At 50.0% G+C, this 23335-nt stretch overlaps 1 protein-coding gene across 2 annotated transcripts in view; it reads right to left on the bottom strand.

Annotated features, from left to right (window-relative positions):
- Window positions 1–23335, bottom strand: part of LOC308145098 (zinc fingers and homeoboxes protein 2-like) — a 142940-nt gene that overhangs the window by 94208 nt on the left and 25397 nt on the right. For both annotated transcript variants that reach the window (XM_080516435.1, XM_080516434.1), the window contains exon 2: window positions 2086–2196. The gene's annotated coding sequence lies outside the window, so the exon portion shown is untranslated. The remainder of the gene's footprint in view (window positions 1–2085; window positions 2197–23335) is intronic.

Genomic DNA, 23335 nt, shown 5'->3' on the forward strand with positions numbered 1-23335 from the left:
AGACAAACCAGATGTTTAATACGTGTTAAACTCTCCTCACCTGGTTTAAAGGCCTTAATGAACACAGTGATATTAAGCCACTTGACGTTACCATGACGACGTCACAGTTCAACAGTCCAGTCAGTTTCAGCTCTTCTGGCTTCAGTCCTTCTCCCGGGGTTCTGTGCAGAACACCTTCCTGCTGTTCTGGGTTCCCTGCTGCCTTGCTCTTCCCCTCCATTGCTAGGCCACTTCCTCATCGGTGCCTTGCTCACCTGTTGAGGTGCACCGCGGAGAACCATACTCATACTGCTTCAGACCGGAGCAGTAAGAGCGCTTGGAGCGGCACACACACACACACACACACACACACACACACACACACACACACACACACACACACACACACACACACACACACACACACACACACACACACACACACACACACCCTGCACTACGTGTCTGGAGGACTCAGGCACATTCTACACCCAAACCAGACCAGCTTCAGACCAGCTTCAGACCAGACCAGCTTCAGACCCGACCAGCTTCAGACCCGACCAGCTTCAGACCAGCTTCAGACCCGACCAGACCAGCTCAGACCAGCTTCAGACCAGCTTCAGACCAGCTTCAGACCCGACCAGCTTCAGACCAGACCAGACCAGCTCAGACCAGCTTCAGACCAGACCAGACCAGCTCAGACCAGACCAGACCAGCTCAGACCAGCTTCAGACCAGACCAGACCAGCTCAGACCAGACCAGCTCAGACCAGCTTCAGACCCGACCAGCTTCAGACCCGACCAGACCAGCTCAGACCAGCTTCAGACCAGCTTCAGACCAGCTTCAGACCCGACCAGCTTCAGACCAGACCAGACCAGCTCAGACCAGCTTCAGACCAGACCAGACCAGCTCAGACCAGACCAGCTCAGACCAGCTTCAGACCAGACCAGACCAGCTCAGACCAGACCAGCTCAGACCAGCTTCAGACCCGACCAGCTTCAGACCCGACCAGACCAGCTTCAGACCAGCTTCAGACCAGCTTCAGACCCGACCAGCTTCAGACCAGACCAGACCAGCTCAGACCAGCTTCAGACCAGACCAGACCAGCTCAGACCAGCTTCAGACCAGACCAGACCAGACCAGCTTCAGACCAGACCAGACCAGCTTCAGACCAGATTCAGACCAGACCAGACCAGACCAGCTCAGACCAGCTTCAGACCAGACCAGACCAGCTTCAGACCAGCTTCAGACCAGACCAGACCAGACCAGCTCAGACCAGCTTCAGACCAGACCAGACCAGCATCAGACCAGCTTCAGACCCGACCAGCTTCAGACCCGACCAGACCAGCTCAGACCAGCTTCAGACCAGCTTCAGACCAGCTTCAGACCCGACCAGCTTCAGACCAGACCAGACCAGCTCAGACCAGCTTCAGACCAGACCAGACCAGACCAGCTTCAGACCAGACCAGACCAGCTTCAGACCAGCTTCAGACCAGACCAGACCAGACCAGACCAGCTCAGACCAGCTTCAGACCAGACCAGACCAGCTTCAGACCAGACCAGACCAGACCAGCTCAGACCAGCTTCAGACCAGACCAGACCAGACCAGCTTCAGACCAGACCAGACCAGCTTCAGACCAGCTTCAGACCAGACCAGACCAGACCAGCTCAGACCAGCTTCAGACCAGACCAGACCAGCATCAGACCAGCTTCAGACCCGACCAGCTTCAGACCAGACCAGACCAGCTTCAGACCAAACAGCTTCAGACCAGCCCAGCTTCAGACCAGACCAGACCAGACCGGCTCAGACCAGCTTCAGACCAAACAGCTTCAGACCAGCTTCAGACCAGACCAGCTTCAGACCAGCTTCAGACCAGACCAGCTTCAGACCAGCTTCAGACCAGACCAGCTTCAGACCAGCTTCAGACAGACCAAGTCTCGGCTGAAGAGTTGAACAACATCTCAACTCTTCCACGTTCCAGGTTTCAGGACCATTTTAACCAGTTAAATATTGAGCCAGGATTTATTTGACTTCTCAATAGATTTCTTCATTTCTCATGCACAGGGGTGAGCCACAATATTCAAACCAACCAGGAAAGTACTCACCTAGCTTTCTTGGCGGGGTGAGGCTTTCCTGAGGCTCCGCCTCCTCATCAAGATAGTGTCCGTCTGGTTTGTGGCTCCCGTTCCAGTGCTTGTGGGACTGCTGGGGGAGATCTGTGGGGGGTGAAACCACCAATCAGAGCCAGTGGAGACATGTGCAGGTGTGTGTGTGTGTGAGAGAGAGAGAGAGAGAGAGAGAGAGAGAGAGAGAGAGAGAGAAGCAGTTTGAACCCCTTCAGGGCCTTTAAAAAAAGAAAAAAAAGAAAATAAACTGCACCACAACTTGCACCACAAAACCAAGCAGCAGTTACCGTGGTAACATGTGCCAAAACGGAGAGAGGGGGAGGACGGCGACAGAAATGAGAGGAAGAAAAGCAAGCACAAGAATCCTGCAATACTAAAAGCTTGATGCAGCATGGCGACTAAATCCAGCCAATCGGAGGACAGCAGCTGATGATGTCATCAGTGGCTTTGTGTAAGTTAAAGTTACTGCAAGCAAACGGATCAGAGATGAAAGCAGCTTCAACTAATTACATAGAAAAATCTTCTCCCGTTGCAACACGGTAGCGACTTCTGATTGGTGCCAATGTTTAAATAAATGCAGCTCAAAACGTACAAAGAACTGGGAAGAACAAAGTAAAGCTCAGCTCCACCGTTCTCTGCACGAGCTCCTCGGGTTCCATCACATTCTTACAATGCTTCACATTTTAAAGGTCCCATATTGTGCAAAGTTGACTTTCTAAAGGTTTTCCTCCAGTAAGAATCGTCCCCACACCTGGAATGTCCCTCCAGAGGTGAAGACAGTCTCCGTCTGGTTCTCTGGCTTGTTTCATTGCTTCTAAAGTTGCTAAAGTTGCTCTCCAACCAGCCAATCGGAAAGCAAACCATTGGTGACATCACCAAAGTGTTTAGCCAAACCCAGTCCAGATAGCCCCTCCCTCTGACCCGCCCACAAGCAGCCAGATAGCCCCTCCCTCTGCCCCACCCACAAGCAGCCAGGTAGCCCCTCCCTCTGACCCGCCCACAAGCAGCCAGGTAGCCCCTCCCTCTGCCCCGCCCACAAGCAGCCAGGTAGCCCCTCCCTCTGACCCGCCCACAAGCAGCCAGATAGCCCCTCCCTCTGCCCCACCCACAAGCAGCCAGATAGCCCCTCCCTCTGACCCACCCACAAGCAGCCAGATAGCCCCTCCCTCTGCCCCGCCCACAAGCAGCCAGATAGCCCCTCCCTCTGCCCCGCCCACAAGCAGCCAGATAGCCCCTCCCTCTGACCCGCCCACAAGCAGCCAGATAGCCCCTCCCTCTGACCCGCCCACAAGCAGCCAGATAGCCCCTCCCTCTGACCCGCCCACAAGCAGCCAGATAGCCCCTCCCTCTGACCCGCCCACAAGCAGCCAGATAGCCCCTCCCTCTGACCCGCCCACAAGCAGCCAGATAGCCCCTCCCTCTGACCCGCCCACAAGCAGCCAGATAGCCCCTCCCTCTGACCCGCCCACAAGCAGCCAGGTAGCCCCTCCCTCTGACCCGCCCACAAGCAGCCAGATAGCCCCTCCCTCTGACCCGCCCACAAGCAGCCAGATAGCCCCTCCCTCTGGCCCGCCCACAAGCAGCCAGCTAGCCCCTCCCTCTGACCCGCCCACAAGCAGCCAGGTAGCCCCTCCCTCTGACCCGCCCACAAGCAGCCCACTGGGCACTGTTTCTTCACCTGGTGACGGCTGGAGGTGTTTGATATGCAGTTATTAATTATATCAACGAGCAGAGGAGCGGATTCTTACGGCCTTCATCGGAGTCTGTGACGACCCAGTGGAGTGATTTTTATTTTAACTGCATGATTGTCACTCCCAGCACTTCACAGAGGACTTTTTATTCACAACATGTCCAGAACAACACTGGATTCACTGCAAAACTTCAAATAAAGCAAATGTGGGAGCTGAAAGTCAAATATTCTGATTTATATGCCTTTATATTACCTTTTGAAGCCCCAGGCTGGTTAGTTTGCTACAGCTGATCCCACATTTTGTTTTGTTTTTTGTTTGTTTATTGTGAGGTATTGTTTTTTTTATGAGCACGAGCATAATATGAGTAAAACTCGTCAACATCCGTGCTCGTGCTGAAGGAAAATCCTCATTTAGTAACTGACAGTCTTCAGGCTCTCTGATTGGCCGGTCACACACAGAGCCCGCCTCCACACACACACACACACACACAGAGAGTGACTGTTGCTCTCCAGTACAACTCAGGTTTTCTTCAGCTCACCTCCAGTTCAGTTTGTTTGATGTTTAAAGTGACTTGGTGAACTTGTTTCATAACGTACGTGGTGCATTAGACAAGACAGAGTTGAAATGGCTCGTGTCTCGTCAGTCACTGCCTCACCTCCTGTCTGTTTTTTTATTTTTTTACCATCTGCTTGCTCTTAGTGTGGCTGGTGGTGTAAAGTCAGTTGAAAACTTTGCTGGTACTGAACGTGGTGCTTTTGAGAAGAATACAGTGAACAAGGTTTGTCTCCACTGGATGTTTACATGAATCACCAGCTTCACACATCATTCAATAAACAGTCTTACAGACCACTTACACACACACACACACATATAGCTGAACACACAGAGTAGCCTATATTAATGTTTATTGTATATGGCCGTTCATAAAAATACATGTATTATAAATGTTACAAATTAAGCTTTATATACTGTATATAGTTTTTTATATATAAAACACTGAATCTCAATTCTGAGGCTGTTCTGCAAATAGTTTTCAAATGAATAATAAATAAAGCAACTTCTGACCAATTCATATCAATTTCAGACTTAAATGTATGTATGTATGTATGTTTGTATTAAATAAATGTATTGATTTAAGCCCCACCCAGTTTCACTATAACCACGCCCACTTCCTGTCCAGGCCCCGCCCACTCTACGTACAGATACGGATACAGATAATGTAGATCGTTGAACAGATACAGATACAGATAGTGGTGGACTCACTCATCACTAGTATTGGTCATGTCTGCATGTTGTGCTGATGGAGGCTGTAGATCAAAGAGGCTTTGCAGAGTGTGAGGTGTGTCTGGGCTTGATAATTGTGAGGTCATCTTGTTGTATATTTCTATGACTAAATGGAGGTTCAGGATTTTCTCCTGTCTGCTGCTAATTATGATCATTAGTAGAGGATCATTAGATTATCTGATCTCAGTGTGACAGGCACATAGTGAGATAAGGTCGAAGTCACTCAGGCTGGTCTGAATAGTCCTTTATTTGCTGTTAAAACACACATTTCTCTGTAAAGAAAATATTTGGTGCGGCTGATGAACATATTGAGACACACACTATGTTTTACTAACATTCTGAAACGTCCTGCTGCAGCAGCAGAGTCACAACTTGTTCAGCAGCTCCTTCTGGAGTTTTTGGAAAAAAATAAGAACCAGGTGAAAGTGTTGAAAAGTTGTATGATATGACTCCTTTAAAGAAAATAGCGAGATGTTTGAGGAACGTTTCACTTCCAGAAACCGTGAAAACAAACGTGACGTGGCTGAGCGGAGTCAACGGGTCAAAAGGTGGTTGAAGGTTCAGTCAAGTGAATGTAGCCGCTGAATCTGACAAGCTAACACTGCATCTGACGTGCTAACATGCTATCTGATATGCTAACACGTTATCGGACAGCACAGTCACCTGCAGACGTCTGAAGACTCTGAAGGGTCTTTGAACGCCTCACACAAACAAGCTGCTAAGAGGGTATCAAAGGAGAAAGTGATAGTCTGTCAGAACCATCCATGTCACAACTGAACTGTTCACACTACAAAAATCCAGAATGCCAACACTTTGATGGTCCATGAACGCCTCTTCAGGGGCTTTGACACCAGAAACAACCAGGTTCTTGTTCGGAGCTAGGGCCAGACTTGGAAACAGTTCTTTGTCTTTCCACTGCCAAAGCCCCGGCCTGCCAGGGGACCAGATAGACCGGGTCCAGACCAGGGCCAGACCGGGTCCAGACCAGGGCAGACCGGGTCCAGACCAGGATCTCACGTGTCATCCGCTGGGGTGGAGTTATCACTGGAATTATCGCTACTTGCAAGGCGGAAGAGACGTTGTATTGGGTTTCTGAAATCTCCAGTGAACACGGAGCCCCAGAGTGGTGATAGAGAAACAACAATAATGTGGGAACGAGATAATAAGGCCTCCCCTGAAGTTAATAATACGAGGGAACGAGATCATTTAATCCGTGATCACGGAGCCACGGCGCTCCAGATGCTGAGCTCCTCCGCTGTCAGCTGCATGAGACATATCATTTAGAAGCAGTTTTCTTTACACTTTTCACGGTAACGTGATTGTAATGGATGCATTTATTCAAATTTGTGGAAAATTTGGCTAAAAAAATCAAAAGAACCACTGACTGGGCAAAACAGTAGACCCATAAGCATCTTACCTGTCCTGCATAAACTTATAGAGGGGGTTATGTTTAAACAGATCCAGAATTATTTTGAAGCGAATCATCTTCAGTCTGATACTCAACATTCATATAAAGGATGCTCAACCAGCACAGCACTCACAGCATTAACTGATCAATTGCTGCAATAAATTGACAATAAGCAATGGGTTGGAGTTGTATTTTTGGACTTCAGCTAAGCCTTTGATCTAGTTGATCATAAATTCCAACTTGATGACATTAAAAGCTCAGGTATATGTTTCTTAAGTAATTATTTGGCTGACAGAAAACAGTGTGTTGCTTTCAATGGATCCCTTTCAGACACTGCAGGGGTCGATCTTAACGCCAGTCCCAGACCAGCACATATTTCTACGGACTAGTACACATTTCCGACGGCCAGTCCGTGGGACTTGTGCAAAATTAGAACTTTCCATCCAACTTGTGGAGATTTCAGATCATGAAGCCTCGTCTCTTTACTGTTACGGGAAGCTAGCATCGCAGCTTAACAACTTTTCATGTCATGTCGCTGTTTTAACGTAACGTCTAAGATGATGTACCTGCAACACAAAATGTAGAATTTTAAAAAATCAATTGTCATTTCTCTGATCGTAATTTTAATGTAACATGAAACTGTTTTTGTTTAACAAAAGATATTGCACTGGGTGCAGGACTAGTGCAAAGTCTGCAGGACTAGTGAAACCCATGGCTCACTAGTCCGCTCCACTAGTGGGGGAAAATGAAGATCTATCTTTGCACAGTAACCTTAACGTGCAGAATTCCGCAAGGCAGCTGCCTCGGCTCTCTGCTGTATAATATTTTTGTCAATGATAGGTCATGTGTTACGTAAGGCCTGTATGACAGTATATGCGGATGATACAACTGTATACGTAGCTGCCTGTAGAATAGATCAGGTCAATAACATGCGGCAGGAGTTAATGTCAACTTGTGAGTAGGTGGTGGAGAACAGGCTGAAACTAAATGTGTCAAAAACAAAGTGTATGGTGTTGGGCTCTAAATATTCTGTGAGATACGCCCCAAAGCTAAACATCTTTTTGCAGAACCAATCACTACAGCAAGTGACTGAGCTTAAATTGTTGGGGGCCACAGAAGATCATACTATGTCATGGACAAAGCATATAAACAATATTGTGAATAGAATTAGTAGAAAGGTCTCACTGATTAGATGCAATGCCCATTTTATGTCATTAGAAACCAGAAAATTCATACTGCAGTCTTTGTTTGATGTCATTTGGACGACTGTCCCACTGTGTGGACCAGTGCTGCCAAGAAAGATCTCAACACACTTCAGATTGCACAAAATCAGGCAGCTCGCTCTGGGCTGCCCTTTTAGAACTAATGTTAATGCAATAAGCTGTGGTGGATGAAAGTCAAGACAGATTGGCGTGTCGCTCGGTGTTGACTTTGCATAAAATCTGGACCTCCCACAGACCTGTCAGCCCTACAACCCACCCGTAACAGACATGGCTTTAACATGTGACAAGCCTCTAATACTACATTTTATTTGCCTTTACGGAGAACTAATGGTATCTGCAACCTTATTGTGGTGGGGGAGTTTGAGCACCCGAATGACCCTCGGAGCTATGTTGTCGGGGGGCTTGCCCCCCCAGTAGGGTCTCCCAAGGCAAACAGGTCTGAGGCGACGAGTCAGACTAAAAGCAGTTCAAAACACCCCTATGAATACACACAAGAGGAGCACGGAGACGTCGCCCGGTTTGGCGCAGCCGGGGCCACACCCTGGAGCCAGGCCCGGGGTGGAGGCTCGTATGCGAGCGCCTGGTGGCCGGGTTCTTGCCCGCGGGACTCGGCCGGGCTCAGCCCGAAGGGACGACACGGGCCCCTCCTCCTCATCCTCCTGTGGGCCCACCACCTACAGAGGCTGCCGTAGGGGTCGGGTGCAGTGTGGATTGGGTGGCAGTCGACGGCAGGGGCCTCGACGACCCGATCCCTGGACATGGACTCTGGCTTTTGGGACATGGAATGTGACCTCGCTGGGGGGGAAGGAGCCCGAGCTTGTGGGGGAGGCTGAGAGATACCGTCTAGATATAGTCGGGCTCACCTCCACTCACAGCTTGGACTCTGGAACCCAGCTCCTCCACAGGGGCTGGACACTCCACTTTTCTGGAGTTGCCCGCGGTGTAAGGCGGCGGGCTGGAGTAGGCTTGCTTATTGCCCCACAGCTCAGCCGCCATGTGTTGGAGTTCACCCCGGTGAACGAGAGGGTTGCGTCCCTACGCCTTCAAGTAGGGGACAGGTCTCTGACTGTTGTCTCGGCCTATGCACCGAACAGCAGTTCAGAGTACCCAACCTTCTTGGGGTCCCTGGGAGGGGTGCTGGATAGTGCTCCAACTGGGGACTCCATTGTTCTCCTGGGGGACTTCAACACCCACGTGGGCAATGACAGCGAGACTTGGAAGGGGGTGATTGGGAGGAACGGCCTCCCCGATCTGAACCCGAGTGGTGTTCTGTTATTGGACTTCTGTGCCAGTCACAGCTTGTCCATAACGAACACCATGTTGGAGCACAGGGGTGTCCATAAGTGCACGTGGCACCAGGACACCCTAGGCCGGAGGTCAATGATAGACTTTGTGGTCGTGTCATCTGATCTCTGGCCGCGTGTCTTGGACACTCGGGTAAAGAGAGGGGCAGAGCTGTCAACTGATCACCACCTGGTGGTGAGTTGGATGTGCTGGGCCAGGAGGAGGCCGGATAGACTCGACAGGCCCAAACGTGTTGTGAGGGTCTGCTGGGAACACCTGGTCGAGCCCTCCGTCCACGCAGTTTTCCACTCCCACCTCCAGGAGAGCTTCTCACAGATCCCGAGGGAGGCTGGAGACATTGAGTCCGAGTGGACCATGTTCTCCACTTCCATTGTCGAAGCTGCTGCTCGGAGCTGTGGACTCAGGGTCTCTGGCGCCTGTCGTGGCGGCAATCCCCGAAACCGGTGGTGGAAACCAGAAGTAAGGGATGCCGTCAAGCTGAAGAAGGAGTCCTACCGGGCACTGTTAGCTCATAGGACTCCCGAGGCAGTCGACAGGTACCGGCAGGCCAAGCGAGCCACAGCCCGGGCTGTGGTGGAGGCAAAAACTCGGGTCTGGGAGGAGTTCGGAGAGGCCATGGAGGAGGACTTTCGGTCGGCCCTGAGGAAATTCTGGCAAACCGTCCGGCGCCTTAGGTGGGGGAAGCAGTTCTCCACCAACACTGTTTACAGTGGAAGTGGGGAGCTGTTGACCTCAACTGGGGATATCGTCGGGCGGTGGAAGGAATACTTCGAGGACCTCCTCAATCCCACCATCATGGAAGCAGAGGCTGGGTTCTCAGAGGTGGACTCGTCCATTACCCAAGCTGAAGTCACCGAGGTAGTTGTGAAGCTCCTCGGTGGCAAGGCACCGGGAGTGGATGAGATTCACCCAGAGTTCCTTAAGTCTCTGGATGTGCAGGGACTGTCGTGGCTGACTCGTCTCTGCAACATCGCGTGGCGGGCGGGGACAATACCTCTGGACTGGCAGACCGGGGTGGTGGTCCCTCTCTTCAAGAAGGGGGATCGGAGGGTGTGTTCCAACTACAGAGGGATCACACTCCTCAGCCTCCCCAGGAAAGTCTATTCCAGGGTACTGGAGAGAAAGGTCCGGCCGTTAGTCGAACCTCGGATCCAAGAGGAACAATGCGGTTTTTGTCCTGGTCGTGGAACACTGGACCAGCTCTATACCCTCCACCAGGTTCTCCTGGTGGTGGAACACTGGACCAGCTCTATACCCTCCACCAGGTTCTCCTGATGGTGGAACACTGGACCAGCTCTAGACCCTCCACCAGGTGCTTGAGGGTTCATGGGAGTTCGCCCAACCAGTCCACATGTGTTTTGTGGATCTGGAGAAGGCGTTCGACCGCGTCCCCCGAGATGTCCTGTGGGGGTGCTCCGGGAGTATGGAGTCCGGGGCCCCTTGTTGAGGGCTGTTTGGTCCTTGTATTCCCGGAGTAGGAGTCTGGTTCGCATTGCCGGCAGTAAGTCGGACCTGTTCTCAGTGCACATTGGCCTCCGGCAGGGGTGTCCTTTATCACCGGTTCTGTTCATCATATATATGGACAGAATTTCTAGGCACAGCCGGGGACCGGAGGGGGTCCAGTTTGGGGACCACAGGATCTCATTTCTGCAATTTGCGGATGATGTGGTTCTGTTAGCTTCATTGAACCTGGATCTCCAGCGTGCACTGACACGGTTCACAGCCGAGTGTGAAGCAGCTGGGATGAGGATCAGCACCTCTAAATCCGAGGCCATGGTTCTAGACCAGAAAAAGGTGTCTTGCCCCCTCCAGGTCGGTGGAGTGCCCTTGTCACAGGTGGAGGAGTTCAAGTATCTTGGGGTCTTGTTCACGAGTTGGGGAAAGATGGAGCGTGAGATCGACAGGAGGATCGGTGCAGCGTCTGCAGTTATGCAGACGTTGTATCGGTCCGTCGTGGTGAAGAAGGAGCTGAGCCAAAAAGCAAAGCTCTCGATTTACCAGTCAATCCTCCTTCCTACCCTCACCTATGGTCATGAACTATGGGTCATGACCGAAAGAACGAGATCCCGGATACAAGCGGCTGAAATGAGCTTCCTTCGTAGGGTGGCTGGGCGTCACCCTTAGAGATAGGGTGAGGAGCTCAGTCACCCTTAGAGATAGGGGGAGGAGCTCAGTCATCCTTAGAGATAGGGGGAGGAGCTCAGTCACCCTTAGAGATAGGGTGAGGAGCTCAGTCACCCTTAGAGATAGGGGGAGGAACTCAGTCACCCTTAGAGATAGGGTGAGGAGCTCAGTCACCCTTAGAGATAGGGTGAGGAGCTCAGTCACCCTTAGAGATAGGGTGAGGAGCTCAGTCACCCTTAGAGATAGGGTGAGGAGCTCAGTCACCCTTAGAGATAGGGGGAGGAGCTCAGTCACCCTTAGAGATAGGGGGAGGACCTCAGTCACCCTTAGAGATAGGGTGAGGAGCTCAGTCACCCTTAGAGATAGGGTGAGGAGCTCAGTCACCCTTAGAGATAGGGGGAGGAGCTCAGTCACCCTTAGAGATAGGGTGAGGAGCTCAGTCACCCTTAGAGATAGGGTGAGGAGCTCAGCCACCAGGGAGGAGCTCGGAGTAGAGCCGCTGCTCCTCCACATGGAGAGGAGCCAGCTGAGGTGGCTCGGGCACCTGTTTCAGATGCCCCCCTGGACGCCGCCCTAGGGAGGAGTTCTGGGCATGTCCCTCCGGTAGGAGGCCTCGGGGCAGACCCAGGACACCCTGGAGGGACTATGTCTCTCTATGGCCTGGGAACACCTTGGGGTGCCACTGGAAGAGCTGGAGGAAGAGTCTGGGTGAGGGAAGTCTGGGCAACTCTGCTCAGACTGCTGCCTCCACGACCCGGCCCCGGATAAGCGGTAGACAATGGATGGATGGATAATGGTATCAAAAATAATTTTATATATCAAGCCATCTCATACTGGAACATACTGCCTCTTCAAATGAGGTCAATTAGTACTCATGTTGTTTTTAAGAGTCACCTAAAAAAATCTGATCAATGGCAAAATTATGTTGAATTAAATGTAGCTCTGGTTGTTTAATTGTCTAGTTTTTAATTGTCTAGTTTTTGACAGCCAGAGATATTGTGTTTGACGTTCTAGAAATATTATTGAGGTTCTCCTGATGTTCATGTTTCACGATGATCAGCTCAGTGAGATGAGGAAGCAGGATATGGGCGTATTATTGTAGCAAAACTATTTGTCTATGCGTATTGAGGGTGGTCTGTCTGTACCTCGGTCTGTCTGTCTGTACCTCGGTCTGTCTGTCTGTACCTCGGTCTGTCTGTCTGTACCTCAGTCTGTCTGTCTGCAGACAATGATGGAATCCTGACCCCATGCTGTAAGTACATATCAATAGGTTTACACTTTTTATAATTAGTGAGACGATTTCTGAGCCTTCTACAAATATCATATTCTATCAGCAACTTTTCAGCTAAGCTAATTGCTCAGAGCTTGCTAGTGCCACTTCAATTAAGAGTTTGCCAAGCGACCCATAAACTCAGCAAATGTAAGTTGTTTACATACACCTGGAATATATTTATAGAAGGCTCAGCAATTGCCTAACTAATTATAAAACGTGTATAACTATTGATATGTAGAGCCTGTGAGCCTGAGCTCAGGGCAGAATGCAGGAGCCTGTGAGCCTGAGCTCAGGGTGAATGAACGAGCCTGTGAGCCTGAGCTCAGGGCAGCAACCCCAGCTATATGGCTTCAAATCCTTCAGAAGGCAGAAGTGTAGCAAAAGTCACGTGTAACAAAACAGACAATTGTGAAACTGTGAGACTCGTAACTGGTGAGTCTGTATTTTCAGCACTTTTATTTGAATGTGTACTTTTCTGATTCAGGTTCACATTCACAAATTATTTTACACATTAACAACAGACTGAGGTACAGACAGGCTGAGGTACAGACACACAGACTGAGGTACAGACAGGCTGAGGTACAGACACACAGACTGAAGTACAGACAGGCTGAGGTACAGACACACAGACTGAGGTACAGACAGGCTGAGGTACAGACACACAGACTGAGGTACAGACAGGCTGAGGTACAGACACACAGACTGAAGTACAGACAGACAACTCGAGGTACAGACAGACAGACTGAGGTACAGACAGGCTGAGGTACAGACACACAGACTGAAGTACAGACAGACAACTCGAGGTACAGACAGACAGATTGAGGTACAGACAGACAGACAGACTGAGGTACAGACAGACAACTCGAGGTACAGACAGACAGACAGACTGAGGTACAGACAGACAACTCGAGGTACAGACAGACAGACAGACTGAGGTACAGACAGACAACTCGAGGTACAGACAGACAGACAGACTGAGGTACAGACAGAACACTCTCAATACGCATAGTCAAATAGTTTTGCTACAACAATACGCCCCCCCCCCCAACATGCCTCCCTGTTGTCCTGGTTTCACTGGGTTGCATCAGACAACAACCCCCCCGCCCTCCACTGTCACCACATGATGTATATTGATGTAGGTGATGCGCTGCCTTTGTCCTCAGAGGAGGAGGATTGACCTCCATTGCGTCTCCTCTTCAAACCTCCACAAGATGCTGAGTTGGCAAATCAGCAGATCTTCATTAGTGAAATCTATAAATGAGAAAGTGCCTCCATTTAATATTTGCACTTTATAGGTTTTTGGAAAAATAGTTTTCTCATCAGTCTTTGTTTTACTATAGTAAATAAAACAAAACATAGTGTTTTTATTGTTATTATGCGTTTGTAACCTTGTATAGTTTATGTGGGACAATGGATGGTAATTAGCTTTGTGCTCAATCCAGCGTAATTACAATAACTTGGTGAAGCGATGGGCGCACATTAATATGACTTGTCCCATTCAAATAAACAAATAAATGACATGAAATGGAAGTCAGTCAATAGAGAAGTGTGAGAACCGTCATCCGGGTTGTGAAGCCTCTTCCTCCTCTCAGGCCTCGTTCACACTGCAGGGAAATGTGACCCAATTCTGCTGTTCTGCTCACAGTGACTCATACTCCACCTGTCTAGTTGCCGTGTTAAAGCTCCGTCCCGTCTCTTCACACAGACCCAGGCTTTGTTCAGATGTGGTTCGCTGCTCCATGAGGGAAAATCACAATCACGATGATTTTGGGCAATATTGAAATCACGATTATTTACATGATTATGTTTTTGATTTTGAAACAGCATTTATTGACATGTTTAAAAAAAAACTCTCTTGTTGAATATATAAACGTATCTTGTAATGTAGTAGTAATAAATAACCTGTTGCACTGCATTCAAATCTTTTTAAAACAACAAATGAATACCTTTAGATACTAATATAAACTACAGTAATGAATCATGTTGCTTTACATGATATGTTGATACTTTGGCCGTCCTGTGAGGCAGCGAGGTGAAGTACTTAAAGCTCAGTCATGCTAGTAGCCACCGCTAGCATGACTGAGCTTTAAAATGACACGGAACCTAAACGCGCTGTTATCATCATCATCAATGTATGTTTGGTTATAGCAGGTATAACAGCGGCGAACATACATTCATCACTTTTTGGGGACATTTTAAAGTAGCAACTTGCCGCTAACTAGCTAGCGCCTGCACGTCGGGGTTAACGTGTCGTCACTTCCTGTCTGACAGTGGAGCTGCGCTGGAAAAGCCTGAGTGGCGGTCCTGCAGCCAGATGCACGTCTCACAACAAAAACACCACGTCATCGTTTTTCCTCATTATATGAATGTTGAGATCGTCTGGAGCCAAAGTCCTCATCACGTTAAAATGTGATGAATGGAGCCGTCCTATGCGTGCTACCAGCGTGGATAGTTTTCTTCATCAGCGCGTGACGGACGTCATGGAGAAGAGCCGGAGGAAGCATCTGTCACTCTGTGAAAAGCTGCTTTCCCTCCTCATGTTGTCTCACCTTTCACTTTGATACAACAGTTTGAGGATGTTAACATGACTCCGACACAGGCCGAGGTTTGGGCTTGTGCTTCTTGAGATGTGTGGTTTATAAACTGTTGGGCTGCAAACAGTGAGTCCCATCAAACAACCCCGGTGATGCTTGGCACGACTGCTCGTCCTTTCAGTGCGTGTGCTGTGAGATGTGAACCCGTCCGGCCCCATCACCTCCAGACGGCGCGTTTCAAACATGACTTCAATGATCACGCAAAAAACAAACCAATCGGATACCGGCAAAAAAAACAACATTTCAATTGGGTATCAAGACCTGCAGTGTGAGAGCAGCCGAACATCCAGATTAGCTTTGCTAGCATTGTTATGACTGTAACTAGTTACTTTTTCCAAGCAGTAATGTGCCTCCACTTCAACTGGAGAGACTCTGGAGCTGCAGAACTGCTTAAGAAAGCTTGTGAACAAGAAATAGTATAATATACAATCATTTGTTTGCATAAATACTCAGGCTACACGCACTATATAGATAAAAAGGCAAAAACGATATATACATTCAAGAAAGTAGTTTTTAACGTTGTTGTTGACTAATTAATGCATTCTGAATGTTCCACGAGCACTTCAGCATTTCATTCTGTCTAATTTTATTTTGAATGAGCACTTCCTGTCTGACAGTGTTGGGAGCCAGAGGACGGAGGTCCTGCAGCCTCTTGGAACCAGGACGACCAAGAAAACCACTTCCACAGAACAAGTAGATCTATTTAGAGTCCTGTGACAACCTCCAACACACCGCGGAAGGAATCAGCAGTGTGTGTGTGTGTGTGTGTGTGTGTGTGTGTGTGTGTGTGTGTGTGTGTGTGTGTGTGTGTGTGTGTGTTAAAAGAAGCAGATGTGTGAATGTGAAAGAAGTGTAAATAAATGCAGCAGTAGAATTCATGTGTAAAAATCCCACGTTGGCCGGATGATTTCAAACAGGATTTAAATAGTCGGGACAAAGTGTGGAACCTCCTCAGTTCTCTGCAGGGTGGAACCTCCTCAGTTCTCTGGAGTGTGGAACCTCCTCAGTTCTCTGGAGGGTGGAACCTCCTCAGTTCTCTGGGGGGTGGAACCTCCTGGGTTCTCTGGAGAATCGAGGAGGTTCCACCCCCACAGAGAACCCAGGAGGTTCCACCCCCCAGAGAACTGAGGAGGTTCCACCCTCCAGAGAACTGAGGAGGTTCCACACTCCAGAGAACTGAGAAGGTTCCACCCTGCAGAGAACTGAGGAGGTTCCACCCTCCAGAGAACCCAGGAGGTTCCACCCTCCAGAGAACCCAGGAGGTTCCACCCTCCAGAGAACTGAGGAGGTTCCACCCTCCAGAGAACCCAGGAGGTTCCACCCCCCCAGAGAACCCAGGAGGTTCCACCCCCAGAGAACTGAGGAGGTTCCACCCTCCAGAGAATCGAGGAGGTTCCACCCTCCAGAGAACCCAGGAGGTTCCACCCCCAGAGAACTGAGGAGGTTCCACCCTCCAGAGAACCCAGGAGGTTCCACCCCCCCAGAGAACCGAGGGGTTCCACCCTCCAGAGAACTGAGGAGGTTCCACCCTCCAGAGAACCCAAGAGGTTCCACCCTCCATAGAACCGAGGAGGTTCCGCCCTCCAGAGAACCGAGGAGGTTCCAGCCCCACAGAGAACCCAGGAGGTTCCACCCTCCAGAGAACCGAGGAGGTTCCACCCTCCAGAGAATCGAGGAGGTTCCACCCCCACAGAGAACCCAGGAGGTTCCACCCTCCAGAGAACCCAGGAGGTTCCACCCTCCAGAGAACCCAGGAGGTTCCACCCTCCAGAGAATCGAGGAGGTTCCACCCCCACAGAGAACCCAGGAGGTTCCACCCCCCAGAGAACTGAGGAGGTTCCACCCTCCAGAGAATCGAGGAGGTTCCACCCTCCAGAGAACCCAGGAGGTTCCACCCCCAGAGAACTGAGGAGGTTCCACCCTCCAGAGAACCCAGGAGGTTCCACCCCCCCAGAGAACCGAGGGGTTCCACCCTCCAGAGAACTGAGGAGGTTCCACCCTCCAGAGAACCCAAGAGGTTCCACCCTCCATAGAACTGAGGAGGTTCCGCCCTCCAGAGAACCGAGGAGGTTCCGCCCTCCAGAGAACCGAGGAGGTTCCAGCCCCACAGAGAACCCAGGAGGTTCCACCCTCCAGAGAACCGAGGAGGTTCCACCCTCCAGAGAATCGAGGAGGTTCCACCCCCACAGAGAACCCAGGAGGTTCCACCCTCCAGAGAACCCAGGAGGTTCCACCCTCCAGAGAACCGAGGAGGTTCCACCCTCCAGAGAACCCAGGAGGTTCCACCCTCCAGAGAATCGAGGAGGTTCCACCCCCACAGAGAACCCAGGAGGTTCCACCCCCCAGAGAACTGAGGAGGTTCCACCCTCCAGAGAACTGAGGAGGTTCCACACTCCAGAGAACTGAGAAGGTTCCACCCTGCAGAGAACTGAGGAGGTTCCACCCTCCAGAGAACCCAGGAGGTTCCACCCTCCAGAGAACCCAGGAGGTTCCACCCTCCAGAGAACTGAGGAGGTTCCACCCTCCAGAGAACCCAGGAGGTTCCACCCCCCCAGAGAACCCAGGAGGTTCCACCCCCAGAGAACTGAGGAGGTTCCACCCTCCAGAGAATCGAGGAGGTTCCACCCTCCAGAGAACCCAGGAGGTTCCACCCCCAGAGAACTGAGGAGGTTCCACCCTCCAGAGAACCCAGGAGGTTCCACCCCCCCAGAGAACCGAGGGGTTCCACCCTCCAGAGAACTGAGGAGGTTCCACCCTCCAGAGAACCCAAGAGGTTCCACCCTCCATAGAACCGAGGAGGTTCCGCCCTCCAGAGAACCGAGGAGGTTCCAGCCCCACAGAGAACCCAGGAGGTTCCACCCTCCAGAGAACCGAGGAGGTTCCACCCTCCAGAGAATCGAGGAGGTTCCACCCCCACAGAGAACCCAGGAGGTTCCACCCTCCAGAGAACCCAGGAGGTTCCACCCTCCAGAGAACCGAGGAGGTTCCACCCTCCAGAGAACCCAGGAGGTTCCACCCTCCAGAGAATCGAGGAGGTTCCACCCCCACAGAGAACCCAGGAGGTTCCACCCCCCAGAGAACTGAGGAGGTTCCACCCTCCAGAGAATCGAGGAGGTTCCACCCTCCAGAGAACCCAGGAGGTTCCACCCCCAGAGAACTGAGGAGGTTCCACCCTCCAGAGAACCCAGGAGGTTCCACCCCCCCAGAGAACCGAGGGGTTCCACCCTCCAGAGAACTGAGGAGGTTCCACCCTCCAGAGAACCCAAGAGGTTCCACCCTCCATAGAACCGAGGAGGTTCCGCCCTCCAGAGAACCGAGGAGGTTCCAGCCCCACAGAGAACCCAGGAGGTTCCACCCTCCAGAGAACCGAGGAGGTTCCACCCTCCAGAGAATCGAGGAGGTTCCACCCCCACAGAGAACCCAGGAGGTTCCACCCTCCAGAGAACCCAGGAGGTTCCACCCTCCAGAGAACCGAGGAGGTTCCACCCTCCAGAGAACCCAGGAGGTTCCACCCTCCAGAGAATCGAGGAGGTTCCACCCCCACAGAGAACCCAGGAGGTTCCACCCCCCAGAGAACTGAGGAGGTTCCACCCTCCAGAGAACTGAGGAGGTTCCACACTCCAGAGAACTGAGAAGGTTCCACCCTGCAGAGAACTGAGGAGGTTCCACCCTCCAGAGAACCCAGGAGGTTCCACCCTCCAGAGAACTGAGGAGGTTCCACCCTCCAGAGAACCCAGGAGGTTCCACCCCCCCAGAGAACCCAGGAGGTTCCACCCCCTCTCTGGAGTTCTATAAACCATGTGGACAATGTGAGGGTCTGAGTGACATTATGGTCTCTAATAAACTAGTTCTATAAACCATGTGGACAATGTGGGGGTCTGAGTGACGTCATGGTCTCTAATAAACTAGTTCTATAAACCATGTGGACAATGTGAGGGTCTGAGTGACGTCATGGTCTCTAATAAACTAGTTCTATAAACCATGTGGACAATGTGAGGGTCTGAGTGACGTCATGGTCTCTAATAAACTAGTTCTATAAACCATGTGGACAATGTGAGGGTCTGAGTGACGTCATGGTCTCTAATAAACTAGATCTATAAACCATGTGGACAATGTGAGGGTCTGAGTGACGTCATGGTCTCTAATAAACTAGATCTATAAACCATGTGGACAATGTGAGGACCTGAGTGACGTCATGGTCTCTAATAAACTAGTTCTATAAACCATGTGGACAATGTGAGGACCTGAGTGACGTCATGGTCTCTAATAAACTAGTTCTATAAACCATGTGGACAATGTGAGGGCCTGAGTGACGTCATGGTCTCTAATAAACTAGTTCTATAAACCATGTGGACAATGTGGGGGTCTGAGTGACGTCATGGTCTCTAATAAACTAGTTCTATAAACCATGTGGACAATGTGAGGACCTGAGTGACGTCATGGTCTCTAATAAACTAGTTCTATAAACCATGTGGACAATGTGAGGGCCTGAGTGACGTCATGGTCTCTAATAAACTAGTTCTATAAACCATGTGGACAACGTGGGGGTCTGAGTGACGTCATGGTCTCTAATAAACTAGTTCTATAAACCATGTGGACAATGTGGGGGTCTGAGTGACGTCATGGTCTCTAATAAACTAGTTCTATAAACCATGTGGACAATGTGAGGGTCTGAGTGACGTCGTGGTCTCTAATAAACTAGTTCTATAAACCATGTGGACAATGTGGGGGTCTGAGTGACGTCGTGGTCTCTAATAAACTAGTTCTATAAACCATGTGGACAATGTGAGGACCTGAGTGACGTCATGGTCTCTAATAAACTAGTTCTATAAACCATGTGGACAACGTGGGGGTCTGAGTGACGTCATGGTCTCTAATAAACTAGTTCTATAAACCATGTGGACAATGTGAGGGTCTGAGTGACGTTATGGTCTCTAATAAACTAGTTCTATAAACCATGTGGACAATGTGAGGGTCTGAGTGACGTCATGGTCTCTAATAAACTAGTTCTATAAACCATGTGGACAATGTGAGGGTCTGAGTGACGTCATGGTCTCTAATAAACTAGTTCTATAAACCATGTGGACAATGTGAGGGTCTGAGTGACGTCATGGTCTCTAATAAACTAGTTCTATAAACCATGTGGACAATGTGAGGGTCTGAGTGACGTCATGGTCTCTAATAAACTAGTTCTATAAACCATGTGGACAATGTGAGGGTCTGAGTGACGTCATGGTCTCTAATAAACTAGTTCTATAAACCATGTGGACAACGTGAGGGTCTGAGTGACGTCATGGTCTCTAATAAACTAGTTCTATAAACCATGTGGACAATGTGAGGACCTGAGTGACGTCGTGGTCTCTAATAAACTAGTTCTATAAACCATGTGGACAATGTGAGGACCTGAGTGACGTCATGGTCTCTAATAAACTAGTTCTATAAACCATGTGGACAATGTGGGGGTCTGAGTGACGTCATGGTCTCTAATAAACTAGTTCTATAAACCATGTGGACAATGTGAGGGTCTGAGTGACGTTATGGTCTCTAATAAACTAGTTCTATAAACCATGTGGACAATGTGAGGGTCTGAGTGACGTTATGGTCTCTAATAAACTAGTTCTATAAACCATGTGGACAATGTGAGGGTCTGAGTGACGTTATGGTCTCTAATAAACTAGTTCTATAAACCATGTGGACAATGTGAGGGTCTGAGTGACGTCATGGTCTCTAATAAACTAGTTCTATAAACCATGTGGACAATGTGAGGGTCTGAGTGACGTCATGGTCTCTAATAAACTAGTTCTATAAACCATGTGGACAATGTGAGGGTCTGAGTGACGTCATGGTCTCTAATAAACTAGATCTATAAACCATCTGGACAATGTGAGGACCTGAGTGACGTCATGGTCTCTAATAAACTAGTTCTATAAACCATGTGGACAATGTGAGGGTCTGAGTGACGTCATGGTCTCTAATAAACTAGTTCTATAAACCATGTGGACAATGTGAGGGTCTGAGTGACGTCATGGTCTCTAATAAACTAGTTCTATAAACCATGTGGACAATGTGAGGGTCTGAGTGACGTCATGGTCTCTAATAAACTAGTTCTATCTTTAAAACCTCACAATCACTTTATTAATTCCTGGAGAAACGTTTCATCAACGCTGCACCAACACAAAGTTTCTCAGCAGCAGAATTGATTGGGACTATTTTCTGGAGTTTAGCGAGGAGGCTGACAGAGGTGTGAATCGCCTGCTAGTGCGGAGCAGCGAGGGGTTTTGACGCCACGATCAACGCCGGTCCCCTCAGCAAGCTGGCGTTTTGAAAACGGTGAGGTCTGGAGACCATCCGCCTCGCTGTTAACGGCTTTACAAACGTCCACGTTGACGTTTGCTTTGCGGTGCTTTGAGCATAAAATATGTTCAAACAGTGACATGTCATGAAAAGTTGGTTAGCTGCGATGCTAACTTATGGAGTCGTTGCAGTAACAGTGAAGTACAGACGAGGCTTCATGGATCTGAAATCTCCGCAGGTTGGATCGTGAATGTCTAATTTGACACTCGTCCCACGGACTGGCCGTCGGAACAGTGAAGTAGTCCGTAGAAATATGTAGTGGTCCAGGACCCGCGGAGTGGTGGACTGGCATTAACATCCACCCCTTTGTTGAATTCAAGCGACTTCTTAATACGTTCCAGTGACGATTTGAATGTTGACAGAAGTGAAAAATTCAAAATGACGGACGAGGAGTTTCCCCGACTACATAATTCAAGGGACTCCCAAGGAATTGCACGGCACTATCCAATCAGAATGCATGTTTTCCAGGTAAGACGCAGTGTTACTGTCCAGAATGCTGATCAGGAATCGGTCTTCACACTTATATCAATCTTTTCCCCACGCCCTCATCAGCGTTCACGCAGGAATCTTGTGATTGCACTCTCGGGGCGAGAAATGTCTGGGCCCAGTGATGCCGTGATCCGTCGTCGATACCAAGTGGTGTTTGCCAAAAACAAAAACGTCAAACTATCGCCAAAAAACCACGTGCCCATTTGGGCAAAGTGGATAGATGATTAACTTGCCCAAGCAAAGCTTTTACTAGCCCCGGACGTTCAGACAAGCCTTAACGTCACCAATCGCAGGGACTGGTGACTGAAACAACTGGTGGTTAACGTCTAGTGACTCACGCCACTCAGGACTCAGGACTCAGGACTCAGGACTCAGGACTCAGCACTAATGACTCAGGACACAGGACTCAGGACTAACGACTCAGGACTCAGGACTAACGACTCAGGACTCAGGACTCAGGACTAACGACTCAGGACTCAGGACTAACGACTCAGGACTCAGGACTAACGACTCAGGACTAACGACTCAGGACTCAGGACTCAGGACTCAGGACTCAGGACTAATGACTCAGGACACAGGACACAGGACTCAGGACTCAGGACTAACGACTCAGGACTCAGGACTCAGGACTCAGGACTCAGGATTTAGGACTCAGGACTCAGGACTCAGGACTAATGACTGATTCGAACGACTCCTGACGAACAACTTGCTACTAATGATTTGTGACAGTAGCATTTTGTTAGTTCGCGAAGCCTGGCCAGTTGATCAATCCTGTTTATCCCGTGAAGGATACCTTTGGAATTCTGCTGGTCAATACAGCAGAATTGTATTGATCCTTCAGACTGAACAGACTGGGCTTGTGTATTTGCCAAGAAGTGCCAGTGACATTCCTCCGCTCCGCCCGGTGGTGGGTTCAAGAAGTGAAGCAGGGAACTGTGGGAAATGGAGAGAAGTGGCACCACTGGCACGGACATCGCATCAGAAACTGTGTGTGTGTGTGTGTGTGTGTGTGTGTGTGTGTGTGTGTGTGTGTGTGTGTGTGTGTGTGTGTGTGTGTGTGTGTGTGTGTGTGTGTGTGTGGTGGGGGTTACAGGAACATGCAAGACTGCAGCACTGCTGCTGTTAGGACTGCTGCCAAGTCATGGTAAGGCAAGTTAGCCATGGTAAGGCAAGTTAGCCATGGTAAGGCAAGTTAGCCATGGTAAGCATGGTGGCATGGCGGATGCACTGCCGCTGAGAGGAACGCTCTGCAGAGGGTGGTAAAGGCCGCTCAGAGGACTGTCGGGAGCGGCCTCCCCACCACCTCGGACCTCTACACAGCACGATGCAGGGGGAGGGCTCTCCGCATCATGAAGGACTCCACCCACCCAGCACATGGACTGTTTCAGCCCCTCCCCTCAGGAAAGCGGCTGAGGAGCATTCGGAGCAAAACCACCAGGCTCAGGAACAGCTTCTTCCCCGAAGCTGTGAGACTTGTGAACTCG

Source organism: Blennius ocellaris (assembly GCF_963422515.1).
Source record: "Blennius ocellaris genome assembly, chromosome: 20".
NCBI classification, from domain to species: Eukaryota; Metazoa; Chordata; class Actinopteri; order Blenniiformes; family Blenniidae; genus Blennius; species Blennius ocellaris.